Raw genomic sequence first — 15441 nt, forward strand, 5'->3', positions numbered from 1 at the left:
GAATGTGAAAATTGAGGGAAATTAATAAATTAACCGGGATATTGCTTATTAAACTTTCATATCAGTAATCACATTAAAACATATTGCAAGTATTGAGTAAAGTGGTCATTAAGAATTTCTCTCATTGTAGGCAACAGAGCCTTCTCAAGGGAGAGATTATCACAATTCCCAGCATGGTGTTAGCTGAGGTTATGTAAGACCAGGAAACATGTTGACTGAAAAGGAGTAGCGTGAACATCTGCACAGGAAAGAAAGCCACCTTGCACGACAGCTCTTGGGTTACAAGTCACTGAAAAAAGAACCGAGGTGGGAAAAAGAACCTCAAACTGGCCTTCTTCTCCCTGGACTTTTAATGGGGGATTTTGTATATGATGTTGGCAGAAAATTCAATAAAAACAAAATAATTGAAAGCACAAGAGATAATATGATGCCATCTAGCTCGGTTGCTACTAGAGGCTATCTCCACAAACAAAACAAAGAATTTGGGCTGATTTTTAAAATGAAAAATTGATACACTTATTATTTTGAGCACTTTAAACAATATTTCTATGTGGCAAATGAAATGACCTTATAGTTTCTGAATCTGCAATTTCTGTTGATGAGCTTTCTTGTTTACATTATTATGATTTCCATATTTCTTCAACAATTTATATAGTTTGCCCCAAATTGTTCCTGTGTAAAATACATGCTGATAACTCAGAAATGCTTGGGAAACATTACCAGGACTGGCTCCCTAAAATTTAGTTCTAAGTTCCTGCACTAGCCCTTGCGGCCTTGTCTGGGACAGGTGAGAAACTGCTTATGCTGAGCGTTAATTCTAAGAGAGCAAGAAGAGAACCAAAACCTGGGCCAGGTTTTACGAACGCTCAGTCTGAGCCCCTCAGACCTTCCCAGGCAACTCCAGAACTTACAGCAACACTGGAGGTCATTGCTGCCTAGATTTTAACAGCCACTTGTTCTGGATATCTCCCAAACCTTTAGTAATTCTGTCGGATCAAGCTCTACTGTCCATTGCTCATCTAGGAAACCCCCAAACTCAATGTACCCATTACCAAAAAATGACAGATCAGTCTATTAATTCATTTCTTATTTATGACTTGGTATGAAGCTCAGAAAGGAAAGAAAAGATTAAGAAGACACAGATTCTGCTGCCAAGGAGTTCACTATATGATGGTTTATAAAAACACAATGTAAAAGATGACAAGTGTCATAAATTCCAGATAGAATGAGTGTCGACTCAGTTCAGAAGAGGGTAAAAGTATTGCCAACTCAGGGAAAACATTTTGGAAGAAGTGGGACTTAACTTGGCTGGGATTTGAAATATACATAGTACACAGATATAGAGACAACGATGAGACTAGCCAAGGGAGGGATTGGCCAGTATTAAAACACTGGAAGGAAAAAAAAACAGCATGGCTGATCTAGAATACCGAGAGAAGTGTCTTTTTCCTTAAAAGCTTTAAAAAACGTATAAAAACTGATAAAGTTTTGAAGTGAAACTACTATAGTCTACATTAATATAATTCTGAACTACTGGAGTATACACAAAATAACCAGCAAACATTACCCCCAAAATGAAGTGATATTAGATAATCTGTTCAGCCTTTTTGTCACCTGCAACAAATTAGGCTTTCAATATGCAAAACATCTTCCTTCCAGAAAAACAAATGATCATGATTCCATTTAATTGTAATTTAATGAGGCATAATTTATTTTTTAAAGTGATATATACCAGGTGTGTACTGAGGAAACTGGCCCAGCAAACCCCGGTGCTCCCCCTTGGAAAAAGCTTCAAGCTAGCTGGAGACTGTTTTCATTTCTGTAAATTACATTTCTGTTTGTGGTGGTTGAAGTGGGAGGTATAAAGGGTAACTTGCACTGTTCACATATTTATTGTAACATATACCTTTGAAGTAACTCAACCAAAAAATACTCATTTATCATCTAAGCAAATAGTTTCAAAGTGTTGAGTTCCAATCTGAACAAAGATAGATTTTAGAGAAAATAAAGCCCATCCCCTAATAATGTATTTTAATTATGTATTGTTGGATGTATGAACAAAGTATATAAGCTATTTAATGATCATCTTCAGAAATCAAGCTACAACTCTAAGGATACATGAATTGAGACATATGTATTATGCAATGGTGAGTCTGAAAATATATTTAGTTCATATTTATATATTGCTTTAAACAAATGATGTCCTAACCAGTCAGCAAGGTCCAAAGACATGTATACCCCCATTTTACAGATTAAAATCATAGAGGGTCAAAGGTAGAAAGGATCTTGTCAGTCATATCAGCCAACCCTTCATCCTACCCCTGAGTATGATCTATCACATACTTCCCTTTAAATACAAAACAAACAAAAATCCTCCAAAGGTACTCTTCACGTCTCAATCTTCACGACTTCCCTCTTCATGCTTGCATGCTCATTTGTCAGCCTTACTTTTCACACAATTCTGAAATGTCTGGTTCCAGCTGACATGAGAGCCAAAAACTGGTATTCTTTTGTGAAGACCAGGTAATACAAAATTCCCAGCCTAATCATACAAAGTGAGCTTTTCTATCCCAGGGGCTAACACACAGTTACAAAAGCTGGGGAGCCAGCTGCATGGCTGTAGAAAGTGCTGACATCCTATAGTCAGAAAGCAGACCTAACAGAAGTGATTCTTCCCTCATCTCCAATCTCATTTCCTTCTAGACACTCCTGAGAGGCATTTCCCCCTCTGCTCACGAATATAAACAGGTTTCCCTGGGTTCCATATTCATAATCCACAGCCCCACTATGAACCTGTATGCTGAAATTCATTTGTGTAATGCTAAAAATACTCACCCTCCTTTCACCCCCTAGAGTACTGCTCAGCCATGGAGCCAGAGTACTTAGGCTGATTTGAATAAAAGGTATACAGGGCACAACAATGACAATTTGATTTTTATTATTAAAAATGATGTGTTAAATCCTCAAAGAAAATGTCGTTATTGCATTAGTTTAATAAAACCTCCCTTTATTACAATATTTCTTTATTAGGAGAGGCAGCCTATGCATGTAGCATGGTTGTAGGATGGGGGTGGATAGAATTGAGCATCTAAAGGGAATTAATGTACTCTGCAAATATAAATGCATATACAAAAGTAACATTTGCAGACAAATGTTGTTGCTGTAGAAATGTATTCTGTAATTCACTAAAATACTATGTACATATGTGTGTATGCATATACGCTGCAGTTGGCAATAGTTTCTCCCTCCTTTGAACTGAGATGGCACTCGTTCTATCTGGCATTTATGACACTCATCATCTTTTACATTGTGCTACTAGAAAACCTCTTCTCTTCATCATACAGTAAACTCCTTGGGAGAAGAATCTGTATAATTTGTGCTTAGTGGTTAGTTGGGAATATAGAGGGATATAAAGCTCTAAGAATGCACCAAATGCATTTTTAAAAACTGGTCTGAGATGGAGGAGTCCTGTGTTTGCTGAAACGCCAGGAACAGGCCCTGTTGGACCACATATTACACTCAAGATCTTTTCATTCAACCTATTGTAAACACCAAGATAGTGGAAACTGAAATTCTTGGCCATGCAGACTCCACTTTAGATCAAATATTTCATCTACTCCCAATCTGCAATTCATTAAATAAAACACTTCCCTCAAAGACAGCTTTCTTTCTAGGGGACATAATAAAACTATACTGTGCTACCTGACACATCAGAATATAGTATATGCAACACAGAGTGGGTCCAACAAAACATTCTTGAAACCAAAATCACCTGTGCTCTCCTAACAGCAATCCCCTTGTCGGAGCCACTCCTGAGCACATACAGTGAAGGAATTTAGCCAGAAACAGATCTCTGGGAACTTTACTATTTTTACCTACCTATTCAATGCAAAGATAGATGCAGTTAGATGAACAGTTTTTTGGTTTGTTTTTTTTTTCTTTTTATCCCTTCCATTTTTGTCTTTAGAAACTCTTAGGTATTGGAATGGGGGGGGGGGGGGCAGGGGCAGGGTGCGGGTTATGCACAATCCAAGCCAAAATTTTCTAAACACATGAGTACCAAAAAGCAAAATCAAATAGAGAACTGAACAGGTTCCCTTTGGAAACATTTACCAGTGGTGTTCTCAGCTCTGGGCACATACATGGTTTCTACTAACACCTCAAGTACCTGGCACATGACTATTGCATTCACAAAGTTCTGGGCCCTGGTTATTTCTAGTTTCTATGTGTATTGTGTGAAACAACTGTTGGCAAACTGCCCCCAAAATTTACTAGCTTTGGCTACTTTGTCAAAACATTGGCAAAAATAGTACTTTCCCAAAACAAAACAAAACAAACCAAAAACATACATTTATTGAATATTTATATCTCAAATGTATCAAATGCATTCAGATATAAAAAGTAAAGCAGTCTGTTAACATATGAGTTGACTTTGTCCTGAAACAGTTATAAAGTATCATTTTTTTTTCCTGCTGAAATATTTCTGCATTAACTTCAATCACCTCCAAGGTCAAAAACATGTGTTCTCAGACAGTACATGTAACATATCGCGGTACTTATTATACCACAACAGGATTACTGGTTTGAAAGCCTGTTTAACCCCTTCAACCTCCTTGAAGGAGAAATTGTATCTTTCATGTTCTGTTCTATGAGATCAGAAATAATTGAGAATAAAGTGTTCGTGAATGTGAGTTCTAATGTCAAAATTTCTGGGTTCAAAATAGGGCTTCAATTAGCCAAGGATTAATTCATCTTCCTACGGCACAGTTTCCTCACCTGTAAAACTGATAAAATAATTTTACTTCCCTCATAGGATTCCCTAAGGCTTATAACTGATACATGTTAAGTGTTCAATAAATGTTAGCCTCCATTATAAGGTCTACCATAGTTTCTGAATGCTTAATAAACATTTGTTAAATGAATACAGAATATACAGAACTATATCAAATAAATACAGAACTAATACACAATACGATTCTTATTTTAAATTTGCAACTTCAAATTTTCATGGCCCTCCACTTATATTTTCCTGTCTTCCCGCAGAGAAGGCAGAAAATGTAAAGGATACATTTCAGGAAGAAGAAGAATTAAAATTATTTGGAATAGAGGAAATGTAAAGAAAAATTTAACTAATTATATAAACTGGAACGATCATATGGTAATCCAGCATGTCACTAAACCAAGATACTCTTTTTATACCTCAGAAAAGTAAAACAACTTTTCTTCCCTAAGTAACTCTGTAGTCATTTAAAATAAGCATTAATTTGCATCACTGTTTAAACATGGGTCATAACTATTAGTAGATGATAGATTTCAGTAGATCATAACTAGTTCTTTTATAATGACATGCAATTCAGTAGATTGGAAATTACCAGGGTGTTTCATACATGGTACAAGTATTATTACCCGAAGTTTTTTTTTTTTTTCTTTCATGAAGGTTTTGCTTTAGAATATACAGATAGACAAAAACACAGGTTGAAATGAGATGGAACTCCAGACAGACATACACACGTATGTGCACATGTGTGAGTGTATGTACCAGCTCATGATGTAAAAGGTATTTCTCACTGGGTGCTGCAGTCAAAGATGTTTGAAAGTAAATGCTGTGATGTACACTGATAATTTTAGGCACAAAACTTGTAGACAGAATGTAAACAACGTTGTAATCTCCAACTGACTTCAAATTGATTCAGTTATATTTTTCTCACAGCATTTCTGGCCTTTAAACATAATTCGTTTTATTTGAACAAACATGCACTTAACCCCAGGCCAAATGGTCATCATTTCAATCAATGGCCATGAAAGGAACACTCCTTGTGTATTTTTTTTATTACTTTAAATAAGCAATGGTGAAAAGTATATAAATAATGGGATCTAAAGCTAGTGTTCCTTGTATTTCTTCTATAAAAATTCTACTTTAATTGTAAACATCACCCAGGACTGGAGGAGACTAGTTAAATACTAAAATAAACCTTCACTCTAAAAATATAGGTCTATATTGAGACACACAGGAGGTAAAAGAAAGTCCTTATTGAAGGAAGAGACTCCTTATCTATGTGAAAGGAGCTGATCACCCCTTGTCAGAAAAAAAAAAAAAAAAAAAAGTGACAAAAGCTTGTAAAACCATCCCCCAAAGGAAGACTTTTTTAGTTAAAATGGAGAAAACTGAATTTTTTATAATTAGTTCAGTAACTAATTTTTAAGAACTTGGACACTGGTCAGGGATAGGAAAAGACAGAATAGGGCTCTGTCATCTTTGGTTCCTCTGATTCTTTGGTACCAGTTTTGTAAAGGGGGGGTGGGGTCTTTATATATTCTTTTACACAAAATTTTCTATTTCAAGTAGATATAGGAATGAGGAGACAGTTATTGGGGCACCTGGGTGACTCTGTTGGTTAAATGTCTGACTCTTGATTTTGGCTCAGGTCATGATCTCCTGGTTTGTGAGTTTGAGCCCTGCATCAGCCTCCCCTGCACTGACGGTGTGGGGCCTGCTTGGGGTTCTCTCTCTCTCCCTCTCTCTCTCTCCACCTCCCCCACACATGCATTCTTTCTCTCTCTCTCTCAAAATAAATAAACATTTAAAAGGAAATCTTTACCAAAAAAAAGTAATGAGGAGGGGATTATATATGTTTGACAGTTACCGAGTCAACCTTCTCTTTACCCAGAACACAAAGCCAGTATCTCCTCCCTCCTTTTCAGCTGGAATTGCCTAAAAGGTGCTAATTAATGATAGTTTGTATATGCGCAAGAGGAACTAAAGTGAGACCACTAGCAAGAGGCCATCCTTAAGACATCTAAGAACTTGGAGACACTGCTATACTGAGAGATATTAATATTATTATAATCTTTAAATCTATGAATTCAAGCCAGTGGTTCTGAAATGAAAGACTGCCTATTTTATGAAGCAAGCAGGGCCATCTTTTCCCACTTTATTAATTTAATGTTAAAATCAAAAGAGGGTGTATTATTTGCTTCAAAACCCAATAACATGTTCATGCCTGATCTGCAGCATTTCATATATACAGGCCACCTTTCAGTGGATGGACTTCCTTTTTCTCACAGGCTTCCTTGTCATTTTATAAGCAGCTCACTGGACCATGGAGTCAAGACCCCTGGGTTTGCATTGTGTTCCACTCCTGTATGACTTGTGGAGTGCCGTATCTCTATTGCATAGTAAGAAATAATGATGACTGAGACCAGAGGTTGGCCGAGAAATAATGCTGAATATCTTGGAAGTCAAGTTTTCTACAAATATAAACTGTATGTATAATTAAATCATGCCTATCTTTGGCTAACAATATGTATAAATCAAATGTAAGACTTTCTCCTTCCCCAAATGGACTGGTAACCCACTTAAGTTCAGATTTCCAAATATTTTGGATACTAAAATGTTCATGTTGTTGCTACATATCCCTTCCTAACTGTGCCACTTCGAAGTATACCATTTAGCAAGTCCTTAGACACTTTTAACCCAAATAACACGGGTGTGTATATACTATAAACATGGTATCGATAAAGCATAAAAGCAAAACCCATGTCATTTCACACACACGTGTACATTTCTAGCCGTTGACCTTACTGCCAAGTTTCCTGATACGTTGTTCAATCTAATTTTCCAATCTGTTGAAAACATTCTCCAGTTGCTGAGTCACTTTATAAAACTGTATTTATGACCCTGGCCTTAAGTTTCTTCAAATGATGTGGCTTTGATGAGTAAACAGCAGATTCTTTGCAAAATCTCATAAAAAAAAAAAAAAAGTAGTCAAATAAGGACAGGTCCACCAAATGACTTCCTGAAGGATTTTTTAAATCCTCTTCTCTATCAGATAAGACCCACAATGAACAACTTTCTCAAGCAAAGCCTTGACAAAAGATTGCAAATTGTGTAACTCAGTGACTTTTGCATCAAACAGAAGAAGGAGCATGATACCAAATTAGAGTCCTACTGGTACAGAATAGCACATTTTGTGAAACACATCTGTGCATCTACTGAAAACATGTTTCTAAGAATTGGCTCAGGAGAGCTACCTGAAACAGAAAATGGACCTGAACTTTCTGCATTATGATGTAATGTGCTAGAGGAAAAAGAACTCTATTATATAAATAATGAAGGTGGAAAAAGCCTCATTTCCAAATTGTAGAAACTTCTTACTGTTGATTCCTTATGTAAGGGTATTTCCTGAACTCTACCACCAAGGAAAGGGGATAGTGATGCAAAGAAGGAACATGGACCACAACTAACTTTCCCTTTCTAGCATTCTAATGCTCCCATTCACATGTGGCAGGGCAGCCATTCCAATGGATTTAGCCTAGTTTGGATCAAAGCTTCCTCTACTTCATTTAACAGATTTGCTCAGATGGAAGGTCTCGGAGGAGAAACAATGTTAGTAAATGAAGGATTTCTGAACATATGAATATGTAGGTCATTGGATTTTTAAATAAATTAGAGAATAGTTTATCTATTCAGGAAGATTCATTGTACATATTTTATGAAGCCATCCTTATTATAGGTCAGTGGGCATCCCACAACCATTCCTTCGTAATATTGTCTTTTAAAATACTGTCATAAACCTTTTCACACTGTCACAAGCCTCTGATTAATATTTTCAAGTCCATAAAGTGACAAGGGGCAATAGAACACTTAAGGTTAGGATTCATAATCAAACTGTCAAAAAAGCACAGATGTGAGTAAACACAGTAAATAAGCGACTTATTTAATGTCCATAAGCCTAGGAAGTGAAAGTATGCCAACACTAACATAAATCTAGGATATTAGCAAGGGAAAATGACTGCAGAAGAAAGAAAAGAGAAAAGGGAGGGAGCAAGGGACAAAAGAAGGAAGGAAGGAAGGAAAAGAAGGAAGGAAGGAAGGAAGGAAGAAGGAGGAAGGAAGGAAGGAAGGAAGAAAGAAAAAGGACAGAAAGAAAAGAAAAGGAGAAGAAAAGAAAGGGACAGAAAGGGAGGGAGGAAGGGAGGAAGAAAGAAAAGGAAAAGAAAAAAAAGAAAAAGAAAGTAGATAGAGCTCGGGTCCTCTTATTTCTTGAAATTATAAGTCCTAAAAACACCACTTGCATCACTGACAGAGCACTGGGCAGAGCGAAGGAACAAAACTACTCTGAAACTCACGTGAATTACATAATTCACCATTTAGACTTGGTAAGTTTAGAAGATCTCATAGGGTTTCAAATCCAGTGTTCATTTCTGTTTCATTCCCTCTCTTTCTCTTTCCTGTATTTGATAACCATAAGTAAATCTTCCCAATATCAATATCAGTCCATTGAATTCAGAGGGCTTTAAACAATAATAGTGCTGATGCTTTTTTTTTTAATTTTTTTTTAACATTTATTTATTTTTGGGACAGAGAGAGACAGAGCATGAACGGGGGAGGGGCAGAGAGAGAGGGAGACACAGAATCGGAAGCAGGCTCCAGGCTCTGAGCCATCAGCCCAGAGCCTGACGCGGGGCTCGAACTCACGGACCGTGAGATCGTGACCTGAGCTGAAGTTGGACGCTTAACCGACTGAGCCACCCAGGCGCCCCGGTGCTGATACTTTTCAAGAGAAAGTAGTACAGTAAAAACATCTATACTATTCCCATAGTGATATCTTACTTTATATTTGGAACGTAGTAAGGCATAAAATTGAAGATAAGTTTTATTCAAACTACTACCCCATAATATAACCAAAGCCTATTAGACGAGCAGGGGCACTGATCTATAATCTGGGATAAAAATCACATCTTGAGATAAAAGATTCCTGTGCAAGTGATTTATTAAGGAAGTACAAAGGGAAACTGGTGAGGCAGTGGGAAAAGTGAGACAGGGAAGGGAAGAAACCCAAGCAGTCCCTGTCTCAGCCTCATCTGCGGAGAGCTCTGGAGTAAAAGTCACACTTCAGTGCTGTCCCTACTACTGGAGGCAGGGGAGCTAGCCTTTTACCCCCCTGCACCTATCAGACATTGGTTAAGTATTACCAGCTCTCTGCCTGTGTGAGTAAAGCAAAATCCAATAGTCTGAGGAAAGTCCTTTGAATGAAAAACTGACCAGTAGTCACTAGCTTCTAGAAGTAAAAGCATAGGGGAGTACAAGTGGGGGAGAAATAGAACACCAAACACAGAGCAGGCATGTTATCTGCCTTGGCTTACTCTGGTGTAATACCCACAGCACCTCACTTTGTGACCATAGGTAATAGAAACACTTAGAAATATATCACAGGAATTTCCTGAAAATTAATGACCAGGCCAGAAAACATCTGATCTCTCATTTGTCATAAAAGTCTTCAGAGACGCAAAAAGTGGGGTTAACCTTTTCTTCCAAAAGACTAGTAAAGAAGAAAGTGACAATGCTCAGAATATATTTGCTGCAAGGTCATAATGACAAAAACAGGCTTCTATCATCCTGATGGCACAGACAGGATGTGATGCTCTGCTATACCCTGCACCTAGAACTACATTAGTCTCGTGCCCATGCTGATGATATGATACCCTGGCATTGCATGATCTCAAGACACACTGATTAAAATTAAAATGTATTAAATGCAAGCTCTTGAGGGGCGCCTGGGTGCCTCAGTCAGTTAAGCGTCTGACTTCAGCTCAGATCACGATCTTGCATTTCATGAGTTTGAGCCCCGTGTCAGGCTCTGTGCTGACAGCTCAGAGCCTGGAGCCTACTTCAGATTCTGTGTCTCCTTCTTTCTCTGCTCCTCCCCCACTTGTGCTCTGTCTTTCTCTCTCTCTCAAAGATAAATAAAAACATAAATTTTTTTTTAAAAAAGCAAGCTCTTGGAAATATAGCTCTATTCCCTCGATTGTGTTATTTTATATCACCAAATGATATAGTGGCAATAGATCAGATATACAGAGTAATTAATAGTTTCTCCTTGGAGAACTGGCATTTTCAAATGCTACTTATTATGAATTTCAGTTGTTCCTCTGGAAGTTTTAAACATGAAAAACTAGGCTGATGTGGTTGTTTTTTTTTTTTTTTTTCCAGCTTTAGCTTCATTTATGAATGTTATACATGTGATTTGTTCTATACACACACATACACACTGTCTCTAATTACTAGTTGTTCAGGGTCCAATCACTGAGCACAAATCCAGAAATACAAACTATAGGATGACAAACAAAAGTACTTTTTATTGAATTTGATAATAAATGAATAATAGAGATCATGAACTATTTCTAGGAAATACTCAGTGTACTGAAGGTATATTACATCTCACTAAAGCAAATGGACACAAGATTGATATTGGCCTTAGGTATTCAACTAAAATAAATGGTTCTGATCCTGTTTGCTTTGAGGAAAAAAATGGTGAGATTCCTTTCTATCCAAAAATTAATACTTCATTTACGTTGTTATCTATAAAGTTAATTTTTGTTTATTATAGCTGGCAAATCATGATATCACCTATAAATGTCTGATTCCACTCAAAAAAGCCTAACATTTGGAAAATCCATGGTTGGTTTCATGGGGCACAGTACACCATGTTTTCCACTTAATGATACTGCTGGTGAAGCCCAGCTGTCCAACCTTGCTGTTAGCAACTACAGTATATACAGCAAAAACAATCTGCCTGCTGACCTCCAGCTTGAGTTCAACTATGTCATTCTGTCAATACCATCTACCTTGATTAGGTTGGGCTTATACACAACAGGTTATGATCCCAGAGGGATGAAAAGCTTTCCCAAATTAAAAGCAGAATTTTAAAAGGAAATACTCATACAGTTCCTATGCATTTTCCATTTGATATCCTCAAGGGCTGGCCCATGAACTCAAGCTCATGTTGATTGAAAGTGAATGTTCCTTTCTGGGTGTAGCCATCTTACAAATTTAATGGCAGGAGGAAAATAATAAATGTGTTCCATGCTTCAATTAGACCTTTATAACTTGGCACTTGAACGATGGCAATGCCAAAGAAAAATCATTAATCCATAAAAATAGACAAAAAGGATTGTGGAGGAGAAGACAGTACCTCCAGGAGGTCTAGGGCCTTGGCAGAGTATTCTCTCACACCAACAAGGTCTAAGGTCTGTCTTTTGTCTAGCCTCTCTGTGAGTCTTCTCTCAGGCTTCATGCTATTGGATAAAATATATACTGTATTTGATTCTAAAAATCCAGAGTAATACAACCATGCTTTCAATTTTATCCTTAGCCAAAGGAACTGTATATATAACCAATAAAATGTTGGCTAGCTATGAAATGCCTATTCATGCACATGAACGATACATGAAAGAACACACACACATACACATGCACACACACACACACACACACACATACATACACAACTACACATGTAACACAAAATAAAGACTAAAAGATGCATCCTTCCACTTTGTATTTAGCAATAACATGTAACACACTGGCTCAAAAGCACCAGAATTTTCATAACCCTAGTTCAGATAACTGTGGACACACAAACGCTGCTTTAGTACTTTGAGTCAAAAAAAGAAATCATAGAGTGCTATCTGGAACATGTGCAGACCTCCGTGGACCTCCAAACTCCATTTTCAAATGCTGTAAATGGAGTCTGTCAATAATAGAAAGCGTAAATTAGCGAAGTCAAGGGGACAGGAGATCTCACCCTCTTGGTCTCCTGCCACACCTAATCTTTCAGCACCAAACCTCAAACCATCCCACTGTGCTTCTTCCCTGCTCCCACTCCTCTGGTTCCAGCATTCCTGAAGACTGTTACCAAACCACAGTGCTTGGTTCCATCACTAGTTCATGCCTGTTAACTTCAGCTGAGATCCCAAACTACTACTTCACAATTCCTTCTATCTCAGATCGACTCCCTATCACATTCAAGCTGTCAACACGCTTCTGACCTCCTTTTCAACACCAAATTTTGGAAAGAGTAATTTGCAGCCCCTGCTTCTGTATCCTCAACAGTTAGTCACTCCTCAACTCCTAAATTCTGGCTCCTGCCTTCTCACTCTAATGAAATTACACTCTAGGTTTGCCAAAGGTCTCTCCCAACCAATTGCCAAATTTCATGGCATGGTTTCAAGTTTGTCATGCCCAGACGTCTTAGTTTTGCTCACAAGGACAAGTCTCCTTCTGCAAACTCTTTATTCATGTTCTGTATACTCTCACCAGCTCACCACTACCTCCCTATTCTTCCCTCTCCACCTGCTCCCTCTCTACTGCATTTCTTTACCTCTTTTCCTGTGGAGTAGTGGTGATGGTTTCTCCTCTTCCTTCCCTCAACTCTCTAAAATCTCAGGCTCTGTCAGGTAAATTTCTAATCTTTCTCTAACCCTGAAAAACTCTTTTTAGCACCAAACTCATAGTTTGAATGACTTCTGAATACCTTCATTTGAACAAATCTGCCAGTGCAGGGTGCCTGGTGGTTCAGTCAGGTTCAGCGTCCGACTCTTGATTTCGGTTCAGGTCATTATCCTCATAGTTCGTGAGTTTGAAGCCCTGCATCAGGCTCCATACTGATAGGGCAGGCGCCTGCTTAGGATTTTCTCTCTCCTTCTCTCTCTGCCCCTCCCCACCTCTCTCAAAATAGATAATCAACATTTTGGAAGGAAGAAGGAGAAGTAAGGAGGATAATGAAGGAAATGAATGGAAAGGAAGGAGAAAAATCTGCCAGCACTTCGGAGTCAAAATAGCCTGATCCAAAATAATCACTAAACTTATTCCAACTATCTCTTTCATGTTCTTTTTGACTCTCTAAATAATTACAGATTTCTTCTCAGCCACAAGGCTCTAACCTTGCATTATCTTTATTGTCCATCCGTCTTTATCCATTCAGGTGGTTGCACTTTCCTGTCAATTTTACTTCCACAATTCTTGATTTTGTACTCTCTATCCCACCACCACCAGCCTAGTTCAGAAGTTCTACACCATTTCAGCTGGATATTTATGGCTGCCTTCTAATGATATTCCTACCTTCTCGCTATCATGAAAGAGAAAAAGATCTTCCTAAGGTCCAATTCTGATTATTGGATTATAGCATATTCCTACATAAGACCTTCAATGGCTTCTAGTGCCTATTAAATAAGGTTCAAAGTTCCTAGCATGGCCCTAAGACCTTTTTTGATCTATTTCCCTGTTTAAGTTTTATTATCTAGCTTTGCTATCAACTACCAACTATTCCCACACATGCCTGACTCAGCACTTTTCTTGTTAATTCCTTTAGCCTAAAGTACCCTTCTTCTCCATCTTTGCCGTTAATTCTATGTATCCTTCAAGGTCTAACTCCCCAGAAACTTAATATTCAGTCAGGTATTTACATATGGTGCTTGCCTATATCTTTTCATCTTGCATCTGCATGAGCTTAGCGCCTTCCTTGCATTTAGTAGGGGTGAGCAAATTTAAACCTACTGTCCCTCTTCAAGACTCACTATATTCATCCTACTATAAGTATTCCTTACCCCAGCTCCCCATAGATACCCACTACAACCATCATTATTCTCCTAACAACACTCACCTTACTTTCACACTTTTGTTATCTGAATATGTTTTGGGTTTTTTTACTACTAGGTCATTACCCGTCCTTGAGATTGGCACTTTACTTTCTTGTTACTCATGTAAGGACCAAATTAATGGTTCTCAAAATATGGCTACCAGATCAGCAGCATCAGAAATCACCTGGGACCTTGCTACAAATGCAAATTTCTAGGTCCTACCCCAGACTATAGAATCAGAAACTCTGAGGTGAGGTCCTTCAATAGAAGGATCTACATAAATAAACTATTTATCTTTTATTGCTTGGTATTATATTGGCATGTAATTACCTCAAAATATGAAAAATATGAGTAAATTATTCATTACCACCTTAACAATATCTTTTTTTTTTTAATGTTTATTTATTTTGAAAGAGAGAGAGAACATGAGCAAGCGGGGAGGGGCAGAGAGAGAGGAGAGAGGGAGAGAAGAATCCCAAGCAGGCTCCACACTGTCAGCACAGAGCCTGACACGGGGCTCAACCTCAATGAACAATTAGATTACGAAGTGAGTTGAAATCAAGAGTCAGATGCTTAACTGAGTCACCCAGGTATCTCCTCCACCCCCACTTTATCAATATCTCAACTCTAACTTGTGTATTTGAAAAACTTAAAAAATTATAGAAATTATGACATACAATGATATTCTTTTTATACAGTTCAAAAACAAAGTAAATAGATTGTGCGTACGGAAGTAGTTTTAGAACTAGTTTTTAAAAAACAAGTGAATGTTAACCACAAAATTCAAATCAGGGTTACACCCAGGGAAAAGCAGATGAGAAGATGAGGAAAGAAAGGAGCACATAGGCCCAAAGCATTGGTAACGTTTTGGGTCCTGAGTTGGGTGATGGGTTCACAGATATTCATTATTTGCTGAAATTAATTAATTATGGCTATGCACGTATCAAGTATTTCCTGAGCTAAGGATTACTAGTTAATTATGTGTGCTCTGGGATCGATAAAGTTTTTTTGAAGAGATAA

At 37.7% G+C, this 15441-nt stretch overlaps 1 protein-coding gene across 2 annotated transcripts in view; it reads right to left on the bottom strand.

The window, feature by feature from the left end:
• Positions 1-15441, bottom strand: part of SATB2 (SATB homeobox 2) — a 203128-nt gene that overhangs the window by 59298 nt on the left and 128389 nt on the right. The gene's annotated exons all lie outside the window — the stretch shown is intronic.

Source organism: Lynx canadensis, chromosome C1 (genome assembly GCF_007474595.2).
Source record: "Lynx canadensis isolate LIC74 chromosome C1, mLynCan4.pri.v2, whole genome shotgun sequence".
In the NCBI taxonomy this organism is placed as follows: domain Eukaryota; kingdom Metazoa; phylum Chordata; class Mammalia; order Carnivora; family Felidae; genus Lynx; species Lynx canadensis.